The 11378-nt window shown below is 31.3% G+C and overlaps 1 long non-coding RNA gene and 1 pseudogene across 1 annotated transcript; one reads left to right on the forward strand and one right to left on the reverse strand.

Annotated features, from left to right (window-relative positions):
- Window positions 1-2145: 2145 nt before the first annotated feature.
- LOC108478765 (probable sulfate transporter 3.3) lies at window positions 2146-6631 on the reverse strand (annotated as a pseudogene).
- Window positions 6632-9863: 3232 nt separating this feature from the next.
- On the forward strand, window positions 9864-11077 carry LOC108478401 (uncharacterized). The gene is made up of 3 exons (XR_001870300.2): window positions 9864-10077; window positions 10330-10524; window positions 10642-11077. It is a non-coding gene; the product is annotated as an uncharacterized LOC108478401 (long non-coding RNA).
- Window positions 11078-11378: the final 301 nt, after the last annotated feature.

The raw sequence follows: 11378 nt of genomic DNA on the forward strand, positions 1-11378 counted from the left end.
TGTAGCTCTTGTAGCTTGTTCTGACGCTCCAGTTTTCACTAGTTTTTTAGTCGTTTTGTTCCCAAGTGCTCTATTAAGCATTAAAACATAAGTTTAAAGGATTAGAAGTATAAAATTCACAATTAACATCGAATAATCACTTAAAATTACTTTAAGAATGAGATTAAAATATGTTATTTTTAGCACTTATCAACTCTTTTAGCATAAAATTTTTAAGTTTAACCTCCTAACAATTTATACTTTTATCTTAACTTCCAACCAAAAATTCCTAGCTTCATCGCTATTTTATTATAAGGTTTATAAGAAAAGAAAAGTGCTTGGAAGACTCAGTTGGGAATCCACCTATGTTTCTTTTATACGCTGTTTTTTATTGATTCTTTTATGAATACTTTAAAAAAATTGATAGAAGAAGCGTCACTAAAACATTAAATTACTATATTAAAATCATTTTATTTTAAATGAAATCAAATTGCAATTAGGGTATAGTATAGGAATTACTATGATACTTTTATCTATTTTAGCATATTAGATAACGATATATATATTACATCATTCATCATGTGACGATGTTTGTTTTGTCACCATAAGTTAAATGCTATTTCATAATTGGCGAACATTCCTATAATCAATGGTGATTTTGTATATGATTTAGTGATGGAACTAGTTGTGACCAACTATTGATTATAAGATAACGTTATGTATTATAGTTATTCATATTATTATTTAATCATATTAGATGACAATATAGTGTGTCACAAACAATGTGACATCTCTTTCGTCTCCTATATGTTGAATATTATTTTATTCTTGATGGCGATCCGAATAATATATGATGAATTCGTATATAGTTTGGTGATGAAACTATCTAGCACCAAATACTTATTAAAAGTTGGTGTTTTACATTATCATCATTAACATCATTATTTTATTATATTAGGTGACAATATAAATCCGTTAGTAACAGTATGATGATGTTGCTTTTGTAGCAATTACGTTTTATGTTAATTTATTATCGACAATGACACAAATAATCTATGGTGAAATCTTATATAATTTGGTGACACAATTAATTGTCACCTAATACTAATTATAAGGTGACATTATACATTACCATCACTACATTTTTTTTTTACAATGAATCACGAATATAATAAATCATCACTATTAACCTTTAATGAGGATGCTACCACGATAAACGCCTTAACAAAAAATTTACGTCACCAAATATAAATAGTGACATAAATATAATTTTCAATAACAATATTTTAGGTCAAAGTAGTACTCAAGTTTGTTGTAGTGTGCACATTGAAGGATGAGATATAGTTTAATTGCATCTTTACCCTTTCTTTTTTATTCCTCAACTTTCGTGTCTATAAGATACTATGAACAAGCCTCCTATAATTCGAGAAGTAGAATTCATTTTCATTGTTGCAATTAGGGGTGTGCAAAAAATATTGAATCGAAAAAATTGAAGTGAACTACATCGAAATATCAAAAATTTTTTTCAGTTTATTCGGTTTTTCAATTCGATTTAATTGGTTTATTTGATCGATTTTTTATTTTGACATTTTAAATCGAATAAACCGGTTAAAGCCAAAATCCATAAGCCCATAACACATTTACATACTCAAACCCAAATTTAAATCTCAAACCCAAATACTTATTAAAACTTAATACTTTTAAAGCACAAACCCATTAAACCCAATACTCATTAATATTTAAAATTCAAATTGATAATTTATTTTTTGTAATATTCATTTTAATTTTTATCAATTAATATATATATATATAAATATTTTTTGAGTTCATTAAAATTGTTTAATTTAATTTTAATATTTTATAATGAATTTAAAATAAAAATAAATTTATAAGTGATACAACATCATATATTTAAAATTATAAATACCTCAATTAAATTTTTAATAAAAATAATATAAAAATTGAACCCTACTAAAAATTTTCGAACCGATTTATTCAATTTTATTCTCTTTATCGGTTCGGTTTAAGTAATTAATTCGATTTTCTATATAAAAAATTAATCAACGGAAAGGACACCCCTAATTGCAATCATGCAAGACATTCAGGCAGAGGAGAAAATAACTGAATGAACCAAGTGGCGTAATTTTGGGTTTCGGAAAAGATAGATTAGTCAACAAAAAGGGAAGTTGGGAAATCAGAAATTGGGTCGAAATAAAAGCCTGAAAGATAGTTTTGTGTTTTCATACATCATTGGATGATTGGCCCTTTATTTTTGCTGAAAGAGTGGCAACAGCCTCCCCTACTGTCAAGAACAAGCAATCTGGTTTCATGAAATCATCTGCTTCATTTGATCTCTGCAATTTTTCCATCACCTCTCCCACAAGATTCACCAACACAAGCTGTTTTATATATTGAATAAAATAATATCAGCATTTTCAATTAAAAACACATGCATGCAGCATTATGTTCTAGTGATAAAATTGAATCGCTAGACTTAATTCTCAGTATTAGACTCACCTCGACACCTTTCTTTTCCATTGTTCGCTTCAGTTCTTTAAAAAATGATACACCACTGGTATCAATGGTGCTCACAGCTGAGAAAAAAAGGATGGAAAAAGCATCCAAAATGAATAAATAATATTCAGAATTTTTAGTTTTATTAAACTATGATTCAGAGTCGGATAGACTTACTTGACATCTCTAGAATCACAAATCGAAGGCTTGAGTTTGAGTGCATCATAGGATCCTCTGCTTCATATTCTTCAAACCATCTTAAAACCCTTCACAACAGAGGCCCAGAATAAACAACTAAATAATCACAAGACAGGTGAGACAGGATGCTCTCCTGTTCAATCGAGTGCAATCGGTTTATCATTCAATTAAAATTTGTAATCCTGGATTGGAGTAACAATTAGTGAAAACCAACCTCTCATTCAAATATGTTGAATTGGCGAAGTTGACTGGAGCTTCAATGCTTAGAATGAGGAAACCAGGGATCTTCACTGATTCCTTGTAATGGTGAAGATCACGATAAATATCTGTCCCTGGAATCTTCCCCAACAACACCGTCTTTGGCCTCGTAATTTGCATCAGGTTCTTGAAGATCGACACTGCCACCTGTATTTTCCATCCATACACCCGTAGCTTTTTGCTTTAAATCACAACAAAGTGTGGGATTCCATTTTAGTATCCTAAGGTGAGAGCAAAGAACTTACTGCAATGGCGAGACCATGTTGAACAGAGATGAAAATAACACCAAAAAAATGCACACAGCATCACAATGAAATCGAATTTGTCGATCTTCCAAACATGGTAGGCTGCTGGGATGTCGATAAGGCCAACGACCGCAGACACAATGATGGCTCCCAGCACCACGTTTGGGGTGTATTGAAATAAGGGCATGAAGAAGAGGAGGGTCACCATGACTTTAATAGACATTACTATGTTGGACGCTGCAATTTTGGCTTCTGCATTGTGATTAACAGCTGATCGAGAGAACGCACCTGAATGATATCAAAGTTAATGGCGGCTTAAAAAGCAAATCTGTGCAACTGGGTCTTTCACCCAAACCTGAAATCTCATCTAATATTTAAGAGGATTTGAATAAAAATATTATTATATATGAAATATTTGAGTTAGCAATTTATAAATATGAGTAGGTGGGACCTGTTGTGACATAGCAGGAAGTGGAGGAGCCAACCATGTCCATCAGTCCAATAGCCATCATTTCTTTGTTACCATCCACTTTGTAGTTCATAAGAGAAGCAAATGTCCTTCCTACTTCAATGCCTTCCTGTTTGATACTAAGTTGAATTAAAGCGATGGCCAAATAGATTTGTGTTCTTCTTCACCTAAATATAGTTACAAGTAAACTTTTATTATTCATTTTAACTGTAGATACAAGCATGTCACTTATGTTACTTCAGTGATTTTTATTACTCTTTTGCTTTCAACTTAATTACGGAAAAGATTTGGAGAAAAACTTACAGTGAGGGAAATAATTCCAGTAACAAGGCCGGTTTTCATTGACAGTCCAAGGTGGCCTCCATGAAATTGCAGCATATTCCATGAAGGAGGATTTAATCCTTCTTGCAGCTTTCAATCTAAACATTGTGATTAACAGCTGATCGAGAGAACGCACCTGAATGATATCAAAGTTAATGGCGGCTTAAAAGCAAATCTGTGCAACTGGGTCTTTCACCCAAACCTGAAATCTCATCTAATATTTAAGAGGATTTGAATAAAATATTATTATATATGAAATATTTGAGTTAGCAATTTATAAATATGAGTAGGTGGGACCTGTTGTGACATAGCAGGAAGTGGAGGAGCCAACCATGTCCATCAGTCCAATAGCCATCATTTCTTTGTTACCATCCACTTTGTAGTTCATAAGAGAAGCAAATGTCCTTCCTACTTCAATGCCTTCCTGTTTGATACTAAGTTGAATTAAAGCGATGGCCAAATAGATTTGTGTTCTTCTTCACCTAAATATAGTTACAAGTAAACTTTTATTATTCATTTTAACTGTAGATACAAGCATGTCACTTATGTTACTTCAGTGATTTTTATTACTCTTTTGCTTTCAACTTAATTACGGAAAAGATTTGGAGAAAAAACTTACAGTGAGGGAAATAATTCCAGTAACAAGGCCGGTTTTCATTGACAGTCCAAGGTGGCCTCCATGAAATTGCAGCATATTCCATGAAGGAGGATTTAATCCTTCTTGCAGCTTTCCAATCTAAATTATAAAAATATTCAAAGTGTTAGCCAAGCAATATGTAGCACTTAGTGGAATCCGTAAGTCCCCCTTGATACATCAAATTTTATTTTTTGTGTACATGAAAAAAACATTATATAAGAAATATATATATAAAGAAAAAAGAGTTTTAGTTGAAATGATAAAGTTGAGATATTAAAGATTATAGTATTTAGGTTCAAATCTATTATATATATCGTTAGTTTATATAAAGAAAACATTGTACCTAATTTTTCAATTGAGTTGAGACATAATTCATGATTGACACCAACTTAATAAATAATATTCAGTTTAATTTACCATAAAAAAAACATATTAAAACATTCAGTCATTCACCAACTCAATGAATGATATTTGGTGAACCCAAAATTAATGTATCCTTTTTATATAACTATTATTCGGATATTGCAACTTGAAAGAAGGTGAGAGAGGCAGTAAACTTACTACACCGATGCCGTGGTGCTGATTTTTGAATGCAAAAACAAGAAAAGTAGAGAGGATAACACAAACGAGTGGAGCAGCTGCTGAGACCCAAAACAGCTTTGGCCTTCTCATGCTCTGCATGGCACACACCCCAATTTTGATACTCAATCTCTTTTCCAAAACTGTCGGCCAGAAACTACTTACTGGCCACAAGGATTGTTTCATATGATTCTACTCATTTAATACTTTACATTCGTATTTGAAAGTATAAGGATAGACTGAAAAACATAGGGAGAAGTAATAAGACCTACCACATGTCTTGCTACTAGCAGAAACACTAGGAAGCTAAAGTCCATCAGTATTGTTTGCCATGACCACTGCATCCAAGCAATGAAATTTGTAAAGTTAACAAATATATTGCAATCTCATTTGTACTAAAAAAAAAAAAGTAGTGAAGCAAACTTATGGGAAGCAGCAGTGATGAATCTTGAAATACATTACCTCCTGTGAGTTGTGGAAAGCAGAGGTCATAACAGGGATGAAACCCATTTTTTTAGTAAAATGAGTGATTCCAAGAAGGCTTTTCAGCTGCTGTAATGAAACAATGATAGCAGCACCAGCCATGAAGCCTATTAGTGTTGCCTTTGAAAGAAAATCAATGATAAATCCAAGCCTGCTCAAATTTTAACACCAGATATCAGCAGAAATGTTATTTAAAGGAAAAACAAACATATAATGTATGAATGCTTAAAATGAAAAGCCAGCTTCACCTTAAAAATCCCAAAGAAGCTTGGAAAAAACCAGCAAAAAATGTTGCAGTAAACGCTAGTTGGAGAAACAAGACAGGATCACCGGTAGGGGATACTTGTTGTGTAAGCATGGATCCAAGTATAAGTGAAGCAATTGAAACAGGTCCAACTGCAATGTCCCTTGAGCTTCCGAGTACAGCATACACAAGAGGGGGAACAAAGCTGGAATCTAAGACCAAATGAAATTCCAATCAAACAATAATCTTTGAAGTCTCAAACAGGCTTCAATAGAAAACCAGATTTTACTCACAGAGGCCAACAATTGGTGGTAGACTAGCAAGCTTAGCGTAACTTATACCCTGGGGGATGGCTAAGCTAGCTATGGTAACTCCTGAAACTATATCTGATTTGAAAAGTTTGAGATTATAATTTGGACCCCAGTGAAGAATAGGAAAGATGTATTGAGATGCAAGAACCCATTTCTTCTTCGTTGGTTGTCCTTTGAATTGGCGGAAAGGATCATCAGGGAACAAAGTTTCTTTAAGCCTGGTTTTGAGCTTCTGAATGGTGCTCTTATGGGGTGGTGGAACAACACTGTGAACCTCCATCGTTATTTCTAGCCAGCTTGGAGACTGCTCCTGTATGGTGCTGGGATTAGACTCCATGGTCGTAGAATAAAGGTTCTATATTTTTTGAAGCAATAATGCTCTATTTTGTGTATGTCTCTGCTTGTTTTAGCTGGTTTTTCTTAGACAGATAACAAATAATTTTCATGGATAAATTACATATAGAACTCTGTATATATAGTATGAAGGTGCTTGCGATAAATTGTTGTCTCTTGATATTGAGATGTAAACAAATTCTGCATAACGCTAGAATTTTTTTAATCTAGGTCTCGAAACAACATGGAAACATATATTAGATTCGGTAATTTGTATATACCTATAGTACTTTATAATTTTTATGACAATCCTTTAAATATATATTAGATTATAATGCAGAATGTGATCTTTTAAGTTCAAATTTTATTATAATAATATTTTATATAAAAATAATATTAACTTAAGTTACATATAATTTTTAACACCAATTCAATTAAAAGATACAACATGTAAAATAATTATACTTAGTAATTGTGTTAAGTATAAATTTGTTGTATGCTTAGTGAAGTGTGGGAATTGGGTAAAAAAAAAATCAAGTAAAGGAAATAAAGATAAAAAGATTGCGCGAAATTGATGAGGCAACTAACATATTTTGCTCATCATCAGACAACTAACATTGAAGTTAGTAAATGGTTACATAAAGGGGTGTGCCAATCCCAAGCATGCAGAAGACGATGGAATATTTTGAGGTATATACCCCTCTGTCTCATCTCTCCATTTCTTAATTTATATATACATAGATAGGGCGGGGGGGGTGTCTTTAATAAACGTGGTTCAGACTAAGAGGGAAAGAGAGAAGAAAACGGAAAATGAGGCAGCGAGTCTTTCGATTTGCCTCATAAATATATGACTTTACAAAGGGAACAAACTGATTCAAGTTTTGGTTTATGCAATTATATTTAACATATAGCATTTAAAAGGTTTAAGTTTTCCAATGGATTTCAAATGAATGAACACAAGAAATAAATTAAGATTTGTTTTTCTCGATTCATTTGTAAATCAATTTATTAGACTCTGCAATTTCCATATTCAAGGAAATGAAGCAAAAGTTATTTGGAAATCTTTTTGCAATATCAAATTTGGGGAAAAAAGGAACTGTCATGTGTTATGCTTGATTTTAAAACAAGTAAAAGAAAAAGAAGAAGACGACGACGACGACGATGACGACGACGGTATCCAACATAGCTGCACATCCCACGGTTGATATTTTATCAAACATTAGAAGTGGCTAATGAAGTTGGCAAGTATTGATGGGGTTAGGAGTAATGCGCTATCGAGCATCTTGTGGTGATGAAGGGAGACCAGATTCCGAATCACTTCAATGAGATCCTTGGAATCTCACAACCGACCCGTACTGTATAATCCATCATCCACTAACTAATTAATGGACCTTGAAATTTGAAAAATGAAGCACTATAGCGACTTTTCATTTGGGACACAAGATCATCTCCTATCTTTCAAACACACACTTCAAAGAATCTTGAACATCTTACTTATAGTGCAATTATTTGCCTTGTAAATTCCCATTTTTATTGGACACAAGGAAAACAAGAATGTTAAATGTACAAAATGACATTTATACTCTTACTGCTTTGATGCATTAGTTTTTCCTCCTATTAGTTCTCTCTTATTTCTACCATTATCAGTTTTGCAATCAGCGGGCATAGAAAAAGTCACATTACTTCATCTTCCACCTTTTCTCCTGTCCTATTCATATCAATTCTGATTTGTGTTACAAGTATATGGTGAATTAGAGCTTACACTCAAACTAAGTTGAGGTTCAAGAATAGTTAAAAAAAAAAAATGTTGGTTAAAAGTTAAGAATATAGTTTATTACTTATTCTAATGGACTTATCTGAATGTAATAAAAATTATTTACTACAAATAACACAATCACTTCTTTTCTTTTTTTTTTATACATAGTGAATTGAATTATTTTATGTAAAAAATGAATTAAATTAAAGTAATGTGTAAATATTGATAAGTAAATTTATGTGTATGCTATTTAAAAATCATCACGTAAATTATTTTGTGAAAAAATCAAATAATTGAACCACAATTTTATAATTTTTAGCTAGTTAAACAAAAAGGATACATAGTTATGAGATCTAAATGGTTATTGACATGCTTCAGTCTAATTTTAAAAATATCCGATCTCAATACTGCCTTCTTGTCAGTGGTAATAATATTCTTTTTCTGAGATTAATAATTATTTATTACACTTGGCAAAAAAAAAAAAAAGAAAATGATAACAAATAGAAATTTAAGTCTAACCCACATGGTGACCACATGAAATGAAATTATGAGTGAGACGTGCAAATTGCTTCGTTTGGCTCCTTCCATTCCTATTCCAATGTCTCAAACATCAGACATATCTATTCATATATTTTCAGTCATAAAAGAGTAAGTATATAAATAGAGATCGGTTTTATCTTTTAATTATTATTTAATTAGTGTTAGAGTTATATATTAATTAAAATTTAAGTTTAAATCTATATATAATATTCATTAGAAGTATGTGTATCTTAAAATAAATATTCAAACAACAATAGTATTGAAAAACACTAATTATTTAATTATTTAAATATTCAAACAACAATAGTGTTGGATTTGAATTTCTCCTATTGAAAAGTGATAAGAATCACAATTTCATACATCTTTTCTCAAGTTAATTATTTAATTAATCATTTAATATAATACTTGTAATAATCAATTTTAATTTACCATAGCTTAAGTATTTTTTAGTATATATTATTGTTTCTACATATGCATTTCCCAAATTATCTTTTAGTAAATATGAATAGTTTAAACGTTTTGGATGAAAAATATCTAGCTTTCATATTAGACATTTGTCAATTATTATTACAAAATACATAATTTGATATTAAAATTTTTATTATACACGTATGCGTATGGAAATTACATATTTAAAATAAAAAGGTGTGTTTAAAAATAACATACAATAAATAATAATAAAATATAGTTTGAAATTAATTAATAATAACACATGAAATATATACATTATTACAATGAAAAGAATTAGATTAAATTGCGAATAAAACTAAATTTAAACACAAAAACACATTATACTAAGAATACCAAATAAATGTAATTATTTATCATTGTTTTGTCATCAATCTTAATTTAATTTATCATACTAACTCAATCAACAACATTTTTTTTGAAAAATACCAGACTAGACAATATTATTAAATAAAATAGAGTATACAGATCAAAAAACCCAAAACAATAATAAAAAAAAGCAACAGACCAACCTATACTCACTGAAAATAATAAAAGTTAAGGCCCAAACTTTAAAAATCCGTATCCCTATTTGTCAATTCTAGCTTCCAAAAACAACAGTTTCCAAAAAGAAAAAAAAACACTTTCCTCTGTTGTCCGTTCATCTACTAGATCCTCCATGAAAGAATCACCCTTAGTCCGGTTCCCTTAAACTTCTCTTCTCCAATACCCTTCGGACAAACTCAAGCAACCCTCTTTCAAGGTAAAGATCCTTTCCCTTTATCAATCATTCTGTAGCTAGGGTATGAGTAAGACAATTTTCCAATCTAGGTATATGATTAAAAGAAATCCTTTGAAAATGGTGCTTATAATGTTGAATATCTCTGATTATGGATCCGATTATAGATTTGTCTGGAGAGTTGATTCACATTTTTTTATTGTCATCCTCGAATCTCCTTCGATTACCACTGAATCAAGGCCTAGTTGTTGCTCTAATAGTAACGTCTGAAAACAGGCACGAGCTTCCGCTGCAAAGAGTGTTGGAACCCTTCTATGTATTACTACTTTTGAGGCCAGAACTTCACCTAGAGCATTCTTAGCCATCACCCCTGATCCCGACCTAGCTTGGTTCAAATCAAATGCTGCATCGAAGTTAATCTTCACATGTGCACCGATTGGGGTCTTCCATCTCATCGGAGCATTAGATCTAGTATGTACTTTCTGCTCTATCTCATCAAGTTCACACAAGTATCTCGAGATCCAATTTGAGATCTCTTTTGCAATAGATATTTTTCCCTCATACACTAACTTGTTTCTACTTGACCAGATTGCCCACATGCCATAATAGAACACCCTGCACTACTCCTTGGTACTATTTTTGGAAATCTAGGTAAACTATTCCCAATAATGCTGAATCAGATTTTGTACAATCCAGGAGAGATTTATACCTTTGTTGTTGTAGGACATTCTCTGAAGATATGATCAATTGATTTCATAGCTTCACGACACCTAGGACACACAATATCTGTTGCTACTCTTTTTTTATTCAGATTGAGTAAAGTAGGAATAAAATTCCATGATATGCGCCAAACTGTAATTTTAATTTTTAAGGGGATTTGTAAATTCCATAGTCTTTTGTAGAGTTCTCTAACGCTCTGTTGTGTATAATCATCATTAGGAAATAATGTACCTTCTTGTAATAGTTTATAAATTGTAATAACCCGTTTTTAGTGAAATCGGAACAGTAGTTTCGGCACCACAAATCCGAGTCAGTAAGAAAAAATATTTTAATATTATTGCATGGTCTACATTATGATACGAATGTCGTAAAAAAATTTTGTTAAGAAAATTTTACTGATTACATGTCTAATTTGATAAAAGGGCCAAATTGCATGAAATGCAAAAATTAAGTTCTAGTAGCTATAAGTATCAAATAGCTATGGAATTCAAAATTTGAGATCCTTATATGGAAAGTAGACCATTTAGAGGATTTAGTAGATAAGCATGCTTAGTCATCCATGGAAAATTAGAAAAAGAAAAGGATTAAATTGAAAAGTAGAAATA

Source organism: Gossypium arboreum, chromosome 12 (assembly GCF_025698485.1).
Source record: "Gossypium arboreum isolate Shixiya-1 chromosome 12, ASM2569848v2, whole genome shotgun sequence".
In the NCBI taxonomy this organism is placed as follows: domain Eukaryota; kingdom Viridiplantae; phylum Streptophyta; class Magnoliopsida; order Malvales; family Malvaceae; genus Gossypium; species Gossypium arboreum.